This window comes from Cydia pomonella, chromosome 14 (genome assembly GCF_033807575.1).
Source record: "Cydia pomonella isolate Wapato2018A chromosome 14, ilCydPomo1, whole genome shotgun sequence".
Taxonomy (NCBI): domain Eukaryota; kingdom Metazoa; phylum Arthropoda; class Insecta; order Lepidoptera; family Tortricidae; genus Cydia; species Cydia pomonella.
The window spans coordinates 9,750,050-9,768,752 of record NC_084716.1 but is presented as its reverse complement, the minus strand read 5'-3'; the positions used below and the strand labels follow the sequence as shown (position 1 = coordinate 9,768,752).

The window sequence follows — 18,703 nt, the reverse complement described above, 5'->3', positions numbered from 1 at the left end:
CAGCTGACCACGCCGAACTGAACAGGCTTTCCTCATGGACCAACTTCGTATGCACAACTAGTTGTGCCATTAAAAATATGTATTCCTAATGGCACAACTACGCACAAGTGGCACAACTAAGGCACAACTAAGGCTTTCCTCATGGACCAACTTCTAAGCACAACCCTCTCTAACCATTCCTTACAACACAACTACAATCAAAAGAGGAAATAGATAGCTTTCACATTAATATCCTCTTTAGATATTGACAGTGATAACGGCCACTTTTCCCACTTATCTTTGTATATAATATGATTAATAATCATAAACGTCACGATCATGAATAACATTTCTTTTGTTCGAAGAAAGTGATTGTACTTACGAGCTTAATATTCTTTTTTGTGCAAAGTAAATCCAGACTACAAGCATGTCTTCATCAGAAGACGATGCAATTCTGTACGTCGATAATAAAGGCGGGAAGGTAGCCTTGTTCCGCGACTATCAGTACTCGATTTGTTTTAGTAGGAATTTAAAAAAATCAATAAAGATATAGTTTTTATAAATTGATTTGAATGTCCACTGGCCAAAAATGGTATGAGATATGGATTTAAACACAAGACTGAAACTCCCGCGTCTCTAGTGCATATAGATTATTAAATGAAATTATAATTTACTAATAAATTTTAATTATTCGTTTTAGGACTCGGAAGTTATAAATTCTAAGGGACATTCGTGTGTTGTTGACAAAACAAAAAATGTGAACTTGAAAAAGAAAGCTGAGATAAAAGAGAGAGTAATAAATTCGTATATAATAAGTAATATTCACGAAAAAAATGTCCCCGAATGGTTTTGACTTTGCGACGAGAGGCCGCGTTGTCAAGCCAGGTAGTTGTGTAATTGGGAACTAAATAAAATCCTTGATAAACCAGTTGTGTCTATGGGAAGGATTTCGAAAAAATATTCCTTATGGCACAACCAGTTGTGCATACGAAGTTGGTCCATGAGGAAAGCCTGGAACTGAAAGGGCGAAAGTTCGTTCGAAATTTAACCGCAGAAAAGCCTTTCGGATTACTTGGGCAGTGTATAAGCCGTTCGTTGGCATTACTTTTGTTCCCGAACACAGATGTTCGGAACAGTTCGGTAACAGCCGTTGTCTCAATTTTAACGATTCACTTGTTTTCGTGTAAGACTAAAGATAATATTAATTGAATATTCAAATCGAGAATTTCTGTTTGTTTTGTTTATAAATTCACAACCGTTGGGGACAGAAGCATAAACAAAGTATATCAATGTGATTATTAATATGAAAGCTTTTTGTAACGAGACTAAATTATGTTTATGATTTAATATATGTATTATGTATTTTTGAATTAATATAAAAGTATTCAAATAACGAAATTGAATTCATATTTCACAAGAAAAGTGACGATATCAAATAATACAAGTTAAAAAAATCTTCAACTGAAATTAGTTTTTTTACCGTGGGCAAGCTGTTTTTACAAATGATGATTACATCTCGCTCACTCGTCTAAACCATGAGTGAGAGGCAAGCAGTCACTTGACACGACCCCTCGTATGCAACGAAATGTTGGGCTAGGTCGTGATTCGCAGTTTTGCGGTAAAATTTCATCATTCTAAAGATTTTTTCACTTTTTATCTATTAGTTTTTTAATCTTCTAGACTAGACAATAGACTTAAGCATGGGAAACCATAGCTCGTTCAATATTGAAGAAATTTTACCTACAAGTATTTAAGTAGCTTTGGAAAATGTTCAAAGCATAATAGCGTTTTTTCCTCGTCGAAGTATTAAGTAATTTGGTTCCTTTCTTTACAGGTAAGTGTCCTGACTCGACATGACTCCCTGGACGGCTATAAAGGTAAAATGTCGTTTAAAAACACGTCAAGAACGAATCGGATCATGCTACTGAGACTGATATTAATCAAATAACTTGATGTCGATTGTAATTTTAAAAAATGGTTTTAAACTGGTTTTCACACAAACTTGACGATCGTCTTGGTGATTGGCGTGCATTCCACGAGCTATTTCATTTCGCATGCATCAACGACCTTTAAGGTCCACAAAAGTTAACTGCGGTGTGGATGCACCATAATAGGGTATTACGCAGGCTCTTCGACCTCATTTTAAAGGTCTTCGCACACTATATCAATTCCACACCAACTCAACTCACTTTTGGTTCAGCTTAGTGGACGACGAGTGGACGACGCGTAGACCACCCGACAGTTACCTAAATGTTAAACTTGTACTGTAGGACATACAAGATAAGGCTTTAATTTCAATATTTAATTTTGAGTCGAGTGGCTGTTGAGTTGTAATAGTGTGCTAAGACCTTAAACCAGCAGTCGAGACGGATAGATATCGTCCCACAACACGTGTCGCCAGTGACGTCGGGCGCTCGACATCATATAAGGCTCGCAATGTCGTCCGACATGTCGAGTGAAGTCCGGTAACGTCACGGCACTTTATCCGATGTCGCTGGCGACATGTGTCGTAGGACAATTGTTCCTAGTCTATCCCTGGCTTTAAACGTCGATCACTGCTTCTTTTCAGTGCCAATCATTAAGTAGTTTGTTACCCTAACGGATCTCCAAACCGATAAAAGTTTATCAGGCAGTTAAAGCAGGACGGATGAGCAGTGCTCGTCGTAAAACATTGCGTGTCATTTGTTTTACGGACTAAAAATCCCGCCCGACAACGTGATCCCGCCCTGGAGTATTAAGCACACTTTATTCTCTCAAATTAGGTACCTTGAAATATCTTTGCTACTTTACACTGCTCCTATAATAAGAGATGTCATTTCGTTGCGTTGCTTACAGTTTTTTTTTTAATAAGTCCAGATAATGTTCCTTGGTTCACGAACTTTTTTTCTGTGTAGTTCAGTACACACTGAACTGTTCGCGTGGGCTTTGGTCTCGTCCCCTAGGATACACTACCAAAAGTAAAGTAGGGGTAGCCTATGTTCTTCCCAGGGCCTAAGCTTTTTAAATACTAAACATAATTAAAACGGCCCTTGTGCATATAATAAATGTTTTATATCTAAGTAGATGTGGATGATTAAAAAATATTTTATGAGGCAACTTTAGTAAGACGTAAAATGTTTATTATAATGTGATTATTTATAATTAAACGCCTTTACCATCTTATTATGCCGGCGGCAAAACAATATATATAACGGAATAACTATCTTGGTAATAGTAAACATTAAACAAAAAGGTCATTTATTCAACTCGACTTACAAATAAAATTAAACCTTAATTACATGGGAGCTGGGTCGGAGATACAACACCTACGTTTGGTTATAGGGAGGTGTTGGGTTTCGAAGGTTGCATTAGGGTGCCCAATGCCCGGGGATCAAATTGCTGCCCATTAAGGGCGGAGACAACTGCGCTCGTGTAAAACTGTTGTTTTTAGCTCGATATTTTAACGTCGATCGGTCTCCCGCTGTGTTTATGGTTTAGTAAGAATAGTGACAAATTCACACATGAATAGTGAAAGCAATCGATGGTTTTATCAAGGTTTTTTTTTAATGCAAAACGAGCAATTAATGTTATATATGATAAAATTTGAATCAACGATTTTAGAAAATAGAATTACATTTGTTAGATTTAAAAACGAACGATATTAAACAAAAATTATGTTCCATTTAATAATGATTTCAATTTCATTGTCGTTAAATAGGCGGGGTCGCTAGAGCATAAATAATAAGAATATGATCATTATCCGCTATACTTATTCATATTAAAACACAATCTGAAGTTGTATAAAATTATATAATTGCTGGTATTCGTTAAACTACTCCTTTGCTGTCTGTAGTTTTTATTTTATTTTATAACTAATACCACAGTATATTTAGTAGTATTTTGTACGAATAGTTTAATCTTGTTCTTTAAAACCTTACAAACATTTTAATAATTGACTTGCTACTCCGGCTGCCATTCCCGCTGAGTAAGTTATTTTAAGACGCACTTGCTTTACTTTGCCCTTGACATAAAAATAAGCCCGGTTCTCCTGTTTGCCCAAAAATAACATTTTCACGCCAACGTTGCTGCAGGTTTCTGTACAACACACATTGATACTTCTGCGTTTTATTTGTTTACAAGCGATTTTAATATGGTGTAAACTTTATTAAGACCACGAAACACAAGTAAAAATATATTAGAAAAGAACTAAAAACTTACAAATAAGTATACTAATAATACTTCTGTCATCCCGATATATTTTTACTTTTTATTTGGCGTTTGTCTGTGTACGAAGGTTACCTCGGCTAGCTCCCCTGAGTCTTGATCGCTTGGTAGGGCACCCAAAAAGCTAGCCGCATTGCCCCGCTGGAAAAGGCAACAAGGCTGATCCGCTGAGCAAATTATTGGCCAGCTCTCCGGTCACTAGCGTGGATTTAACGTCATTACTAAAAGCCTAATTATTTCCTAAATCCTAAATGGATGGATTACCTTTAATTGCCTGTAGGCAATAGTTGCGGCGACTAAATTAGAATGTTTATCCGACAATTAGGTCGTGTTGAGGTCGCCGCGTAATTGACGGCGATCGCGGTTGGGATCACAACGCTTTGATGTTGCTAGTTCCATACTAATTTCGATTTTAGACTTTAACTAGAGTTTACTTAAACAATTATGGTGCTTCTTATTGCATGGTTACCCTAAACTATTACTACTACAGCAATCGGGATACTTGCAGGTACTCTGACCTAACCAGTTCATTACGATGCTTCCTCTTTGACAGCCTCAACCCAAGTGAACGAGCCTGTCCAACATTTACCGTGTCCCCACCACCTGCTAAAACTACCGTGTTTTGACATAATGTTAAATCGTGTTCAGTATAATGTTATTTTTCCAACTACCCCTGTATTAATCGGGGTAACATAATAATGTTGTCACGGTATAATTATTATTTAACTGCTATCTTAAATGTAAACATAAATAAATCATGACATTCGGCCATCCAACTTCGTGCATGACTCCGGCGCACGAACCTTCTCACTAAAAGCTAGATCGATTTAAATCTTACACCAACCGTGAAAAATTATTTAAAGCGTCAAAACAGTTTCTAATGAAGTAAATTGAAACTTAACTTATCACAATTGATACATTTACATAATCAGGAAATGTGTTAAATAAAATTATAATGAGATACATGAAAATAATATCATGACATTCGGTCTTCTGTTTCCCCTTGTTCATATAACTTACTACTATGCCGTGACATTAGCATTTTGCTACGTTAATGAAAAATCTTAATACCTGTTGTTAATTTCGTATAACTAAAAAAAAAACAGACAAAGCTCAGTTTTTATTATGTATAAAGTTTGTTTTGGTTTCTCAAAAAAACCAAACATTACTTCTGTCCGTTAAAACTTGTCTTTGATTTAATTCAATACCCGTTGTTTTACAGGCAAAAGTGGTTCGACTTCAGCACTATCTGTTTCAGTTCTACATTTAACAATCAAACCTTTCTTGACCCAATATTGTATTATACTACATTGCGTTAATGTAGACTTCATCTTACTCCATTCATGTATTAATCGTTACGTAACGTAGCAACAGGTTAGAGATAATATTTAACCCCTAAATGGCTTTAACTCTGAAGTCGACGTGACAATCTTTATAGTCATTAGTCCTGTGTTCAGCTCAAAACTATTAAGTTCAGTTGAAATTTTACACATTTACAATATTATGTCTCTGGATCCATATCTGGACGTGAAGTGTCAAACTTATATAAACATATAATTGGATTGTTATAGGTAACAATACCTATAACAATGTTCAAGTTTTTGTACTTTTTTATTTAAAAGGTTGCTCTGATTGTTAATAATACTACTCATTTCATAATGGGTGTTCGTATGACAATAACACACGACAATTTCTTTATTCAAATGCCACCTTGAATAACATCGCTTTCAGAGGCTATTATACAACTCTGCTAGGGGTGATACTAAAGTGTCCTTGAGGTAATTAAATTTTGTGTCTTGAAATTTCAAAGGATGCCAAACATTTTGCAAAAGTTTCAGTTTCAATAATTGGTTGTATTTATACATTAACATAAGATTCCCGTATTCCCGTATACTGCTTTTAAGGTGACTAAAGCACTGCTAGATACGCCTTTGACATCAATGTAAAATGACAAGTGTCAATACTAAAAACTCAAGTTCATTTAATTTAAACAATGATTGAAACTACCAAATCAAATTATTGTCATATCCAATAAAATCCATTTTTTTCTTTATATATATATATTTTTTTCTAGGACTACATCTATGCCATAATATATTGTTCATGTCATTGATCGAAGTTCACATTTTTATTAATATTATCTTGCCTTAAACCTCTACGAGCTTTTTTTTCTTCCAATATCTTGTATTACTTTTGTAAACAATATAAATTATGATAATTAGCAAACCATAACAGATATATCTTTACTAAAAGGACAATAACCCCAAATGTGCCTCATGGCATTAAGTCCGCCTTTTAATAAATAAGGTTTTCTTTTGTGCAATAAAGATTAAATAAATAACTGTTCTGTCAAACCTATATCTATAGCTTATTTGGGCGTTACTTGTTATTATCGTCAGGTAAATACTATATTAACTAACTATCCTCATTAAGCTTATTACATACAATTTATTGCGTATTTACCTTGTAACGCTACTAATAACTCTACAGATACGTCAAATCTCACATCTCTTTTTCATTCGTTTTTTTTTTATAAATTATACATCGTTTTTTACTACTTCCACTTTTGAATTTCAAGAACTACGTAGCAGTTTAAAACGTTTTCTGGATATCTGTATCATATTTTTATACTTTCAACTTGCGAAATATGACCATGTACATTTGCGTTCAACTCAATTATCTTATCTGTCCCGTCGTAATTATCTAACTTTAACATCGCTACTAACTGATGCTGTTACAACGCATACTCCCATAGGTACTACAAGTACAAATTATATTGAATCGTTCGAACTGAACACCGCGTTTGCTAAGTTTCAAACGTTAATTATGTAAATATAACTTCCAACCAATTCTAGATAATCACCATTCAATCTGCAAACAAAAGATTCGTCTCTCTATTGATCTTTCTGAATAATTGTTCCTTTATCTTCCCTGTTTCCCTACGTAATCTATATTTAGGGCAATTATCATCATCTACACTCAAGTGCCTACTTTTTTTCACTTGTTAGCCTTTGTCACAAATCCCATGGATACAACAAATCGTTTGCAATATGTCCGATCTGTTGTTTACTTTACAATCTCGACTACTCAAAATCTGTTTACCTGAGATACTCTTGTACTGTCTGAAGTCTACTCTATACTATATTTGTTCTATATTTAAGTCGTACAGTAAAACATATTTATTATACTATAACATTTGGTATTTTGGTAATCTCCATAGGTAGGTATACATATGCTTATATAGGCACTATCCTGTTACTGTTTATTTGTTAGCACTTATCACTTCAACATTATGCGTCCATCTGCATTCATTAGTTTTATTAATAATAATTAGTTTTATTTAACGGAATATCTCGTTTAATCCATGATAATTACCTCTGATCTCTTATTTAATGCATTTCTATACATTTAACACCTTTTTATTCGAATAATAATTAAAGTTACTTCAAAATTATGATAGTTAGAACTTCGTGTGCATAAAATATACTCATACAACAATGTCTCTATTGTCTAATGTCTGTACAATATCTCAAAACGCAATATGAATATCGTCTAATCTATCGAAACATGAAAATAATTAACAATTATTTAAAATTTCACATATACATATAAAGATATTTCTTCTAATACTGATCATCAACAACATCGAGTTAATTATCCCAAAAGTTTAATCAATTTCACGAACTCGCTGTCACAAGAGTTTGCGACTCAAAAATTCAGTCAAAAACACTAAACATCCATAGCCAATATAAGATGTCAAATGTTATCACAATTTCATTTTACTATTTTTAATACTATCATATTTAGCTTGTTGGATACTAAAAAGGAGCTACAACTCTAACACATGTATCTTTCCTCAAGACTGCGTATACGTAGTCATTTAGTCAACTATGTTGTTCTGAGTGGATTAAATTGAACAAAAGTTTATTTTTACATCGAAAAAGCGACGTGTATACTATAATATTTACAAAAGCTCAACTAAACATGGATAGGTTTATTAGCATCCACTTCATTTGATAAACTCCTGATCATCAGGTAACTCGAATCAGTCAATCGTGTCATGTCTTTTAAGTATTTGATAGGATACAATCATCTTTCTATACTCCTATTTTGTTCCATATTCCTCTCGATATCAATTATAAAGAAACAGCTGTATGTTATAACATACCCAATCTCTCTGCTCTATTGTTTTTGTCTTTTTTCAATAATTTTAATAATTCCTTTCTTTTACTACGTTCAACACTTATTTATTAGTTATCCTATTGTTCGAACATATGCGTTAAATTTTTTCAGGCATCATATTTTCAAATCTTCTATTATCCTCTATCTTGTCGCCTCTCTTTTTTTTTAACTGTTTGGGTCATTATTTACGTTTCAGTTTCTCATTTCACTATCGACTCACAAGAAATCACGAATTGTTCTACTATAAGTAAGCTAACAAACTACAGCAAACTTTTGCAATACTGTTTCGTGTCTTAATTATTGGTTGCATTAAGAAAACCCAGAATTCATTTATGAAAATACTACTAGCTTGTAGTTAATTTCATGTTCAAACTGGGTAACTTGATACTTTAGTCTGTAATGACATCACCTGTACACAGTTTGTCAATAAAATATTTCTATTCTATTTTAACTATGCATTTTGTCCACCTCTCAAAAAGATTACTCACACTGCTCTGGTCTATCCATTATAAGTCTCTTTATCCCGTCAAATGACAATTAATTTCTGTTATATTTATCAATCTCGTATAAACTTTCAATATCTTTTTCTCTAGTATATCGGCTTCTGCTTACTTAGGGTACCTCGATACTTTTCAATTTCCTGCTTAAAGGCAAATCTCTTTACTCGAAAGAAAGAAAGAAAACCTCGATCTGTGTTAGAACTCAGTCACCTTACGTACTTGCTACTGTATCATTACTCACGACGGTTTAAATTTCTGCAGTTCAGTTTTGGATCACTATATCAAACTCAAGAGCCTTAATCAATGCTCAAGCATTAAACACATTCATGTTCAATTACGTTCTTCATCTGGCTCAACACCCGAAATTCAAACAACTGTTTTTTCCTAGAAAAAGAGAAAAACTTCCCCAAATTCTAACAATTTTTTTTGTAAAATATATTTTTTCTTTATGTACAACTTGTCTCTCTCTTCATTTTAGCATCTATTAATAGTATTAACCATTTCAATCGGACAATGCTCACACACATACAATATGTTTTCTATGTATAACTTATCTCTCTTTTCATTTTACCATCTATCATTAGGTAGATGTAAACCATTAGGTTTTGTTATACTTTTTTTTTTACTTCATTTCATTAAATAAAATATTTAATACTCTGTATTATAGAATTTAACGGAGATCAAACTTAATTTCGATCTAACTTGTAATCAAGACGCTGTCTTACATTTTACCCACTTATACTTTATATTCTCTTCTCACAAGGCCACTGTAAATTCTATATCTAAAAAAATCGCGTAAGTATATCTCCACACACGACAGTCGTGAAACTGCCAGCGTCGATAAAAATCTATAATTCTTATCTTCATAAGAGTGTAATTTCACTAATTCATCCTTCGTTTGATTCATCTCTCCAAAATTTGAGGCGTATGCTCAGGGTTATTTTAATTTCAACCATATATAAAATAAAAAAATATATGAACCATTTCAAGAGAACGAACGTTCGCTACAAACCTTCCGTTTTTTTCATATTTCACTTACAGCTCTCACAAGTCACTATTGTGATTCTGTATCTCCGTTTAATCAATACATACGTATGCTTGTTGGAATTAAAAATCAATATAAGCTACAAATTACTTTTTTTTTATTATCATTCCATCAATAACCAGTTGCATTCTCGTCATCGTACTAAATACTGTAAATATTACTTGCAATGTCACGTTAGAATATAATTTATGAACAATCAAAGAAAAGATTAGTCATCTTATTTGGACTAAAAAAAACATCCGTCGCGTTCTCGCGACCACCATAGTCAAATCTTTAGCAACTAGTCATACAGAATTCACCATTCGCACATTCGCATTTTATAATTCGCAATTTCAATGTGTACACTTCCGTCAAAAAACAAACAATTTCATCTAATTCTCAATCATCCGTGACGAACCCTCACGTCAAACAAAAATAAAATATTAAGATGTACTCTCACGTACTTTAATGTTTACTTTCCTTGACGCACGCTCACTTCACACAAAAATCAAATTTCAGATGTACTCTCACGTCAAATAACTTCTAACTACCTTGACGTATGCTCATGTCAAATAAAAAACAATTTCCTTGACGTGCTCTCACGATAAACAAAAATCAAATTTAAAACGCACGCTCACATCAAATAAAAATCAAATTTAAGACGCACTCTCTCGTCAAATAATTTTCAACTTCCTTGACGCACACTCACGTCAAGTACAAATCATATTTCAGACGAACTCTCACGTCAAAAAATTTCCTACTTCCATGACGCATGCTCACGTCAATCGATAATCAAATTTTAGACGCACTCTCACGTCCAACAAAAGTTAAATAACTTGATTGAACAATAGTTATTTGTACAACAAGAAAGCAAAGTTTGATATTTCTTCGAGTGCTTGTTTTGATTGTATAATAAAATACGTAAAATATGGTGTTTTTATTAAATTTTAAACTTTTATTTCATTAATTAATTATTACGAATGAAGACTCGTAGGGTGTTTTGGAACGATGCGGTCTGACTTATTTCGGGGGTCTATTATAAACCGTCAATATACCGTTGAATTACGTATGCACTTTTTTTTTGTTCAAATATTCCGAACTTGTATTAGGCCCCGCTCGTTGAAATGACATTCGACTCTAAAGGTCACTTGAATGTTATTTTGTCTCACTCGGTGAGCAAAATGTGATTTTGCTCACTGTTTTTAAGCAGCAAATTACCCTTGTTCGAGCTGCTGACGTGATAAAATATTTTCATCAGTGAAACAAACAAATTCGTTATAAATTATATTTCTTTCGCTCTTTGTTGTCTTTAACAAAACTATCATCTGGCACTGACACTGAATAGTTCTGTATACAGCAAACTCTCAATACTCGCTCTCATGCTATATGCATATATTATTTATTATTGTCATACAAAAACTTGAGTTAACTTCTCTTAAGTTACCTTCGCTTATGTTAAGCTACCATAATGCTCTCTCACATTGTTATTATATATCGTGTACCTGCGTAACTTTAAATCATACTAGTAGACCATACGATTGACCAGCAATTTTACACAGACTCTGCATGAGTTTAATTATCATAACTTCTTTCCAAGTTCTATATTGTCGTTTAATACTAAATAAGTGATTTAGAATCAATGCATTTAAATTTACACACTGTCAAAATCCATTGTCACATTATACATAAGTATAGTGTCATTTAACCCAATTAAATTAACTCATTAATAAAAATAAAAAAAAGGATTGTCTATTTCAGGCTTCTAGCCCATAACAAATCTCTTTATGTTTCATTAAGATCTCTTAGATACGCTCATTTAAAATTACTAGTACCTGGGCGACCGAGCTCCGCTCGGCTACAACTATCCATTGCAATATAGTGGCGTATAATAGGTGATAATCTACATAAACTTAAAAAGTAAAATGTGAACTGACAATTATTATTATTTACAATCGAATTCAACCTTACAGCACTTGTCACAGAGTAACGCCATCTATTGCCAATTTCTCTTATTACATAGCTCATTTTTTTACCAAACCAAACCTGTTCAAAACAATAAAAATTAAAAATTATATATAAACTTGAACATATAAAAAAAAACAAAGGTTAGTCACCGGGCGAGATTCGAACCCGTAACACTCGTTTCTAGCCGTCCGCGTCCCAACCCGCCGGACCAGACGGACAGTGGCCAGCAACACGAAATCAGCGACCACATTCTGCGTCGAAAGAAAAACGCATGAAAACTCGAAAACACGCGCCTTCCCAAACACAAGACTAATCTAGACCGACTGTACACCCCCAAAAACCCCCATATACCAAATTTCAGCGAAATCGCCAGAGCCGTTTCCGAGACCACAGAAAACTATATATATATACAAGAATTGCTCGTTCAAAGGTATAAGATAATGCAACGTCAGAACGTTATGTCGAACTATCATCTTCTAATTTACATACGCTCATGTAAATTTACCATAATGTACGCTCACATTATGAAGAACTATCATCATCTAATTTACTTACACTCAAGTAAATTTACATAATGTACGCTCACATTATGAAAAACTATCATCATCTAATTTACATACGCTCATGTAAATTTACCATAATGTACGCTCACATTATGAAAAACTATCATCATCCAATTTACATACGCTCATGTAAATTTACCGTAATGTACGCTCACATTATGAAGTACTATCATCTAATTTACATTCGCTCATGTAAATTTACCATAATTTACGCTCACATTATGAATCTGCTATTCTATTTATCTCATCTTTCACGTCCAAACTCTTAATATTACCCTCTTAATATTACTCATGTTATTAAAACTACATAAGTATATACTACACAAAACGCTTGTTTACGTTGTTGTACACTAGCTTACTTTAAATAAGTATCTGTATTTACTTATATTTTTATGCTAGCCCGCTTTCAACTGTAAGGCTTTCATTAGCATAAATAAACTATGAGTCTCATACAATTTTAGCTAAATTGGAGTAAAATTTACAGATAACATGTGTAACACTGTCACCTGTATAACACTGTCACTGCCACCATTAAACGTAGGTATTTATTTCGACAAAAATATGTCTATAAATAGGTACTAATTATTTCGCATTTTAGTGCTGTCCAATTCACTGATTTCGTATAGATTTAACTAAAACTGCTGCATTGAACATAAATCATGACGTGTACAACAATGAAATACATAAATGCTTTTAAAAATTCTTATCAAAGAAAAAAATATATAGGAAAGCATAACCTACTCCATGTGTAAAAATGACAAAACTAATTTATTTCTGGTCATGATGCCTCATATACTGATGTCTTAAAGGAACTTTTATTATCATAATATATATTTACTTAACTTTCTTGGGCCATCATATGATTTACAACAACCATTTAATATTATCTGTCTAAATTATTATAAATTCATTATCTATCACAATAAACTACCAGCCAATTTATTGTTTTCAGTTGCTTGCAAAGAAGTGGTAAGATATACTTCTTAATGACTATTTTTACTCACGAGTTTTAAAGCTACCTGCAACTTCATCATGCATTTTTTTAAATTGCTAATACATATAATAGTTACTTACAAGCAGTCGCCAAAAACATATATCTGAAGCATGTAAATCGTCCTAAACTCATGAAATAAAATACTTTTTATTTCTATAACTTACGTTTCATAAAACTTAGGAATCAAAATAAATCTCAAAATCCCAATGTGGGTTAGTGGTACGTTAACACTTCTGATTTATGTTGCTTCTTATTGCATGGTTACCCTAAACTATTACTACTACAGCAATCGGGATACTTGCAGGTACTCTGACCTAACCAGTTCATTACGATGCTTCCTCTTTGACAGCCTCAACCCAAGTGAACGAGCCTGTCCAACATTTACCGTGTCCCCACCACCTGCTAAAACTACCGTGTTTTGACATAATGTTAAATCGTGTTCAGTATAATGTTATTTTTCCAACTACCCCTGTATTAATCGGGGTAACATAATAATGTTGTCACGGTATAATTATTATTTAACTGCTATCTTAAATGTAAACATAAATAAATCATGACACAATAGTGGTTAGAACCACCCTCTTCTTCCTCCCATTAGTACTCGTGTACTAAATGAAACACTTTTTGCCCTCTAAGGGAATTAATTAAATTTAGTAGTGTTTCGCTAACACAAAGAACATAAAATAAAATATTTTTATAAAATAATTTGGACCCGGGTATGTCCTTCTGGACCCGGGTATGTCCTTAAACTACGTTGGACCCGGGTATGTCCTTAAACTACGTCCATAAGAGAGGTATGGGCATTGTGAATGTCATCTCGCTCTGTGTGGTAGGGCACAGCACAGCGGATGTCATTCCAGATCTAGAGCAGAGCCCAACTGGGGAAGTACCTCCACCTTACAGAAAATCGCAGCCAAATAACACTAGACCCTACTCATAATGTTGTGTTCCTGCCGGTGAGTAAGGTTGCCAGAGCTCAACGAGGGTGGGAGGGGGTTAGGGTCGGCAACGCGCATGTAACTCCTCTGGAGTTGCAGGCGTACATACGCTACGGATATTGCTTACCATCAGGCAGGCCGTATGCTTGTTTGCCACCGACGTAGTATAAAAAAAAAAAAAATTGATGTTTTCTAGGTAGGAATTGACTCCCGGGATAAATATGCTATCACCTACCCTATTCTAAGTATCTAATGTGTTATTTTATTACGTGTCTAGGTAGACCTATGTATATGTTAGCCAAATTTAACCTACTTATATATGATTAGCAGTTGTTGATTAATTGGGCACTAATTTCTATTTTTATTGGTAAGATTTAGAAAGTCGGGTAATTCAGAGGTAGAAAGAAGTAATAACTTTGCGAGAACGAACGAACTCCAACTTCTATACTAGTTTTTGTAAGTATTTTTAGTACATGCCAGTATTTCGATCTATATACCAGGTGCCCACGAGGAACCTGAAAGATTTGAATCACGCATTTCTGAGGTCAAAAGAAGGAAAAAAATGCCATATGAGTTTAGGGCAATTTCACAAAAAAAATGGGATTGTTAATTTTTTTCAGATTTTGTGGATGTATTTGTACATAAAATGTAAAGGCTATTTGTAAAACCGTAACTCAAAAAGAATATGAACTCTTTATTATTGTAAAATCTATTTTTTGCAGTGTTACTTGTCACTTTTTGACTTCTATCAATAAAGAAAGATATTTGGAATAGGCCAAGAAGGCGTTTTTGCACTAAGTAACAATATAAAGATGTTTTATTGTAAGTGAAATTAGGCGAATACCAAAAAAGTTTATAGGGCATTTTAGTCTTTAAGTATATAATTATTACCAGGAATATACTGTTAAAAGCTCTCGCAATGCTCACGGACACCGTATATTTTAAGAATATGCACTTGTACAGAAAGTAAACATTTTAAGTATAATGCTTAACATTTTTGTCAGCTGACTGTACAATTGGCTGAGAGACACAGGTGGCACAAATGTGAATTTATCTCTGATTAATTGTGAAATAAAACTATATTTAAGCTGATTATGTGGCGTATAATGTGATGGTCACCCGTTGACCACGAGCGTCGTAAATTGTTAGAAACGTTGGGATGTATTTTATATTAATTACGCGATATAATCCGCCTAGTTTTTTGTCATGATTAACTATCGCGGTAACGGAAGACAATATTCTGATTAATTGAATAATCTTGTTATATAATTAGATATATATGTGTATCTATTCTGATTATTTATTATGTCTGTGATTAATTACGTGTTTGGAACATGATCACGAAGGGTAATTCTTGGATTAGGTCGTTTCAATGATCGGTAAATTCAATTAGGTAGTTGGATAATTTCGTCTCGAGACCTCAGCTAGTTATTTTAGTCTGTTACATCTGATATTACTTCGTACTGATAATATTACGGGGTATATTCTAGTCTAGTTAGACTAAAATTAATGTTTTTCTTTGATACTGCTTAATGTGTAAAAACATTGATGATTACTTATGAAAGCTTCGCAGACAGTATTTTATTAAAAAATCATAACTACCAATTTTTTATTATAATTGGAAGCAGAATTGAAATAAAGAAAAGATTTACTTTTATAAAGTACCTACCTAATAAGGCTATTTATAGATGATTTAAAATGACAATTATCATAGTAAGCTTTATTTTTGGGACTGGGCCGATTTTTGTTAGAACTTTTCAAAATATTAACTATTTAGTACTACATGTATAATATTATAGAATATAGTCAGACCATGATAAGTTGGCAGAACGTTGGTTGAACACTTGCACAGGCTGGGCTATCAAAATCGTTGCCAACTTAGCTTGATCTGACTTTAACGACTTTTGTTTATTTGAATTAATTGAAGCTGTCTCAAAATCCGAAATCTTTGCGAGTGATATTATAAACAATGTAACGTAATAAACAAACCAAATTACACAAGTTATTGGTAATTAAAGCGCGAACCAAATATTTATTCAAACACGCTAATTTGTACAAACGTTTGCTGCATATATTGTGTTGGTTTATGTTAATTCAGTTTAATTACGTCTTGACAACGCTGCCGTGTTACTGCAGTCTTACAGTTATAATTAATACAATCAGGCTTATAAAAATAAATGAAAAGTGAATAAATTCACTATTTCGGGGAGACTCGACCTCGCGACTCGGGAGCACCCATCTCTCTGCTCACCATAACACTCATATCTAACTTACTATCTTACTTATATCTTTCTTATTTACTTATATTTGTCTTAGTTATACCTTTTTCTAAGCTTTGTGGTATTTTTGCATTTATTCGAGACGTAGACTTACTTAGACGTAAGTACAAAATAGATATACGTTATTACTAACATACTGGAGGCGAATTAGATAAAAGAAAGGAAAGCTAAAAACACATACCTCAAATTCCACCATGATGAATTTATGTTGATTACTAAAGTTACTACGATTCAGTTATTATCTCAAGCAAATAACTAACAAAAACATAGATAACGAAAGTTATCCCACAAAATGTGTAAGTACACAGTTATATTGTTTAATAATATTCAAATTCCAGTAACAGAATATAACAGAACCGCATTACCTATTAAAAGCACCTCTTGCTAAACCCCAAACACGCAAATAAGCCCATTTTCCCCCGAGCGCCATTAAAGAACAATTTGTAACTATCAAATTCGATTTCCAAATGTCGCGCGTACCGCTTACCTCCGAAATTCAAATTTGGAATTCCTCAGAATTTTAATGGAGGCAATTTATGGCGTCTCGCGACGTCATCTCGACGTAATCGCCTTACGCTATAATTGTCTTTAGCCATAATTAATATTACTTGAGCGTTATTGTTAATGAAAGAGCGTTTTGGGACGTCATCGTCAGTAAAACGATAAGCGTCACGCTTCCTTGGCGTATGCTTTAATGATGGTTTACCGAGCCGAAGCCAACCAGCCAGGTATACTCAGTTATAGTCTAATTTTTAAATAAGCTCTCTGTAGAAAGCTATTTTATCGAGAGGAAAATACATACCATCACTTTCGTTTAAAAAGTCACTTTTGGTGTGGTAGCGTTGGCTGATCGACGGATACCTACACTAATCGATCGATGTTGATCGGTACCATCGATCGACGTCGATCGATTGGTGTGATCTAATAGTAGAAACTATCGATCGACGTCGACTGTTCTATTCTACCATCGATCGATTATCGATCGATTGGTCTATTAGAAACTATCGATCGACGTCGATTGTTCCATTTTACCTTCGATCGATTGGTGTGGTAGTACCCTAACAGATTGTTCACTGGGGGTTTTGTAATAACTTTAACCGTTCTTTCTAAAATAATACGGGCACTACTACCCCGGGCACGCATCTCACTGCCAGCTGCCCGCTTTTCGCTACATACGAGTTTTCGCGTGTTATCGGCTACGCTCGTAACGCGTAGCACGCGCTGGCACTGAATGTGTTAGGCTACATGCCAGTCAAGTGTCATGCCTTCTTTAAAAAGATACATTGATTCACCGCTGAATTACGGTCGAAGCATGGGTTTCCTTCGATAACATGGGTTTCCTGGTATGTAGCGAAATTGCTTTGTAAAGGCAAAACGACAATGTGTCGTAATTAGCGCTGAATGAGTTAAAGAAGATGAGTAAAGTTTGGCCTATCTAACCTTTTATAACATATAATCGTATAGATTCATGCGTCTTTGTGAAGGACATGATCTATATGACAATAAATATCTCTTCGCTTCAGTCGGATGGCACCATATATTTTTGTAAGTGTAGCTGAAGTCCCAGATGCCACTTAAATCTCGTGATCTGATGTACAGTTCCCATAAGCGATCCACTCTACGCTCGCCAAGCAATGCTAACATTGTGAATACATTTACTTGACAGCAATGAGTCAGCTTGAGGTTTACCTTAAAAAATTACAATTTTATGTTAAAGCTATACTCCAAACATGAACACGTAACACAGGCCGTTTTAAACACCATTAAAAAGCAATTTTCAATGTTATGTCGTTTGTGGAGTCTTTATATTCGCTTCTATTTCTTCAAATGCCCTTTGCTCTACTTACCTACATAAGCATATTATTTTTGTGCCCTTATTTTCTTATACATTTGCATAAAACAAATATGTTTCAGGCAAAAGCCTCAAACAAGAAAGTACCTTCGTTTAATCTTTAATATTGAATGACAAGACGAAACTTGTTCAATAAAGTGGAATAATGCAAATCTCCCGTCCCTTATTAATATTATGTATGAAGCGAGACGGCAACTGTTTGTAAGTTTGAAAATTGCAATTTC

The 18,703-nt window shown here is 33.9% G+C and overlaps 1 protein-coding gene across 7 annotated transcripts in view; it reads left to right on the top strand.

The window, feature by feature from the left end:
• Positions 1-18,703, top strand: part of LOC133524884 (brain tumor protein) — a 518,368-nt gene that overhangs the window by 488,121 nt on the left and 11,544 nt on the right. The window contains exon 4 of one of the 7 annotated variants that reach the window (XM_061861035.1): positions 1,814-1,856. The exons of the other annotated variants lie outside the window; for them this stretch is intronic. The gene's annotated coding sequence lies outside the window, so the exon portion shown is untranslated. The remainder of the gene's footprint in view (positions 1-1,813; positions 1,857-18,703) is intronic. 7 annotated transcript variants of the gene reach the window in all.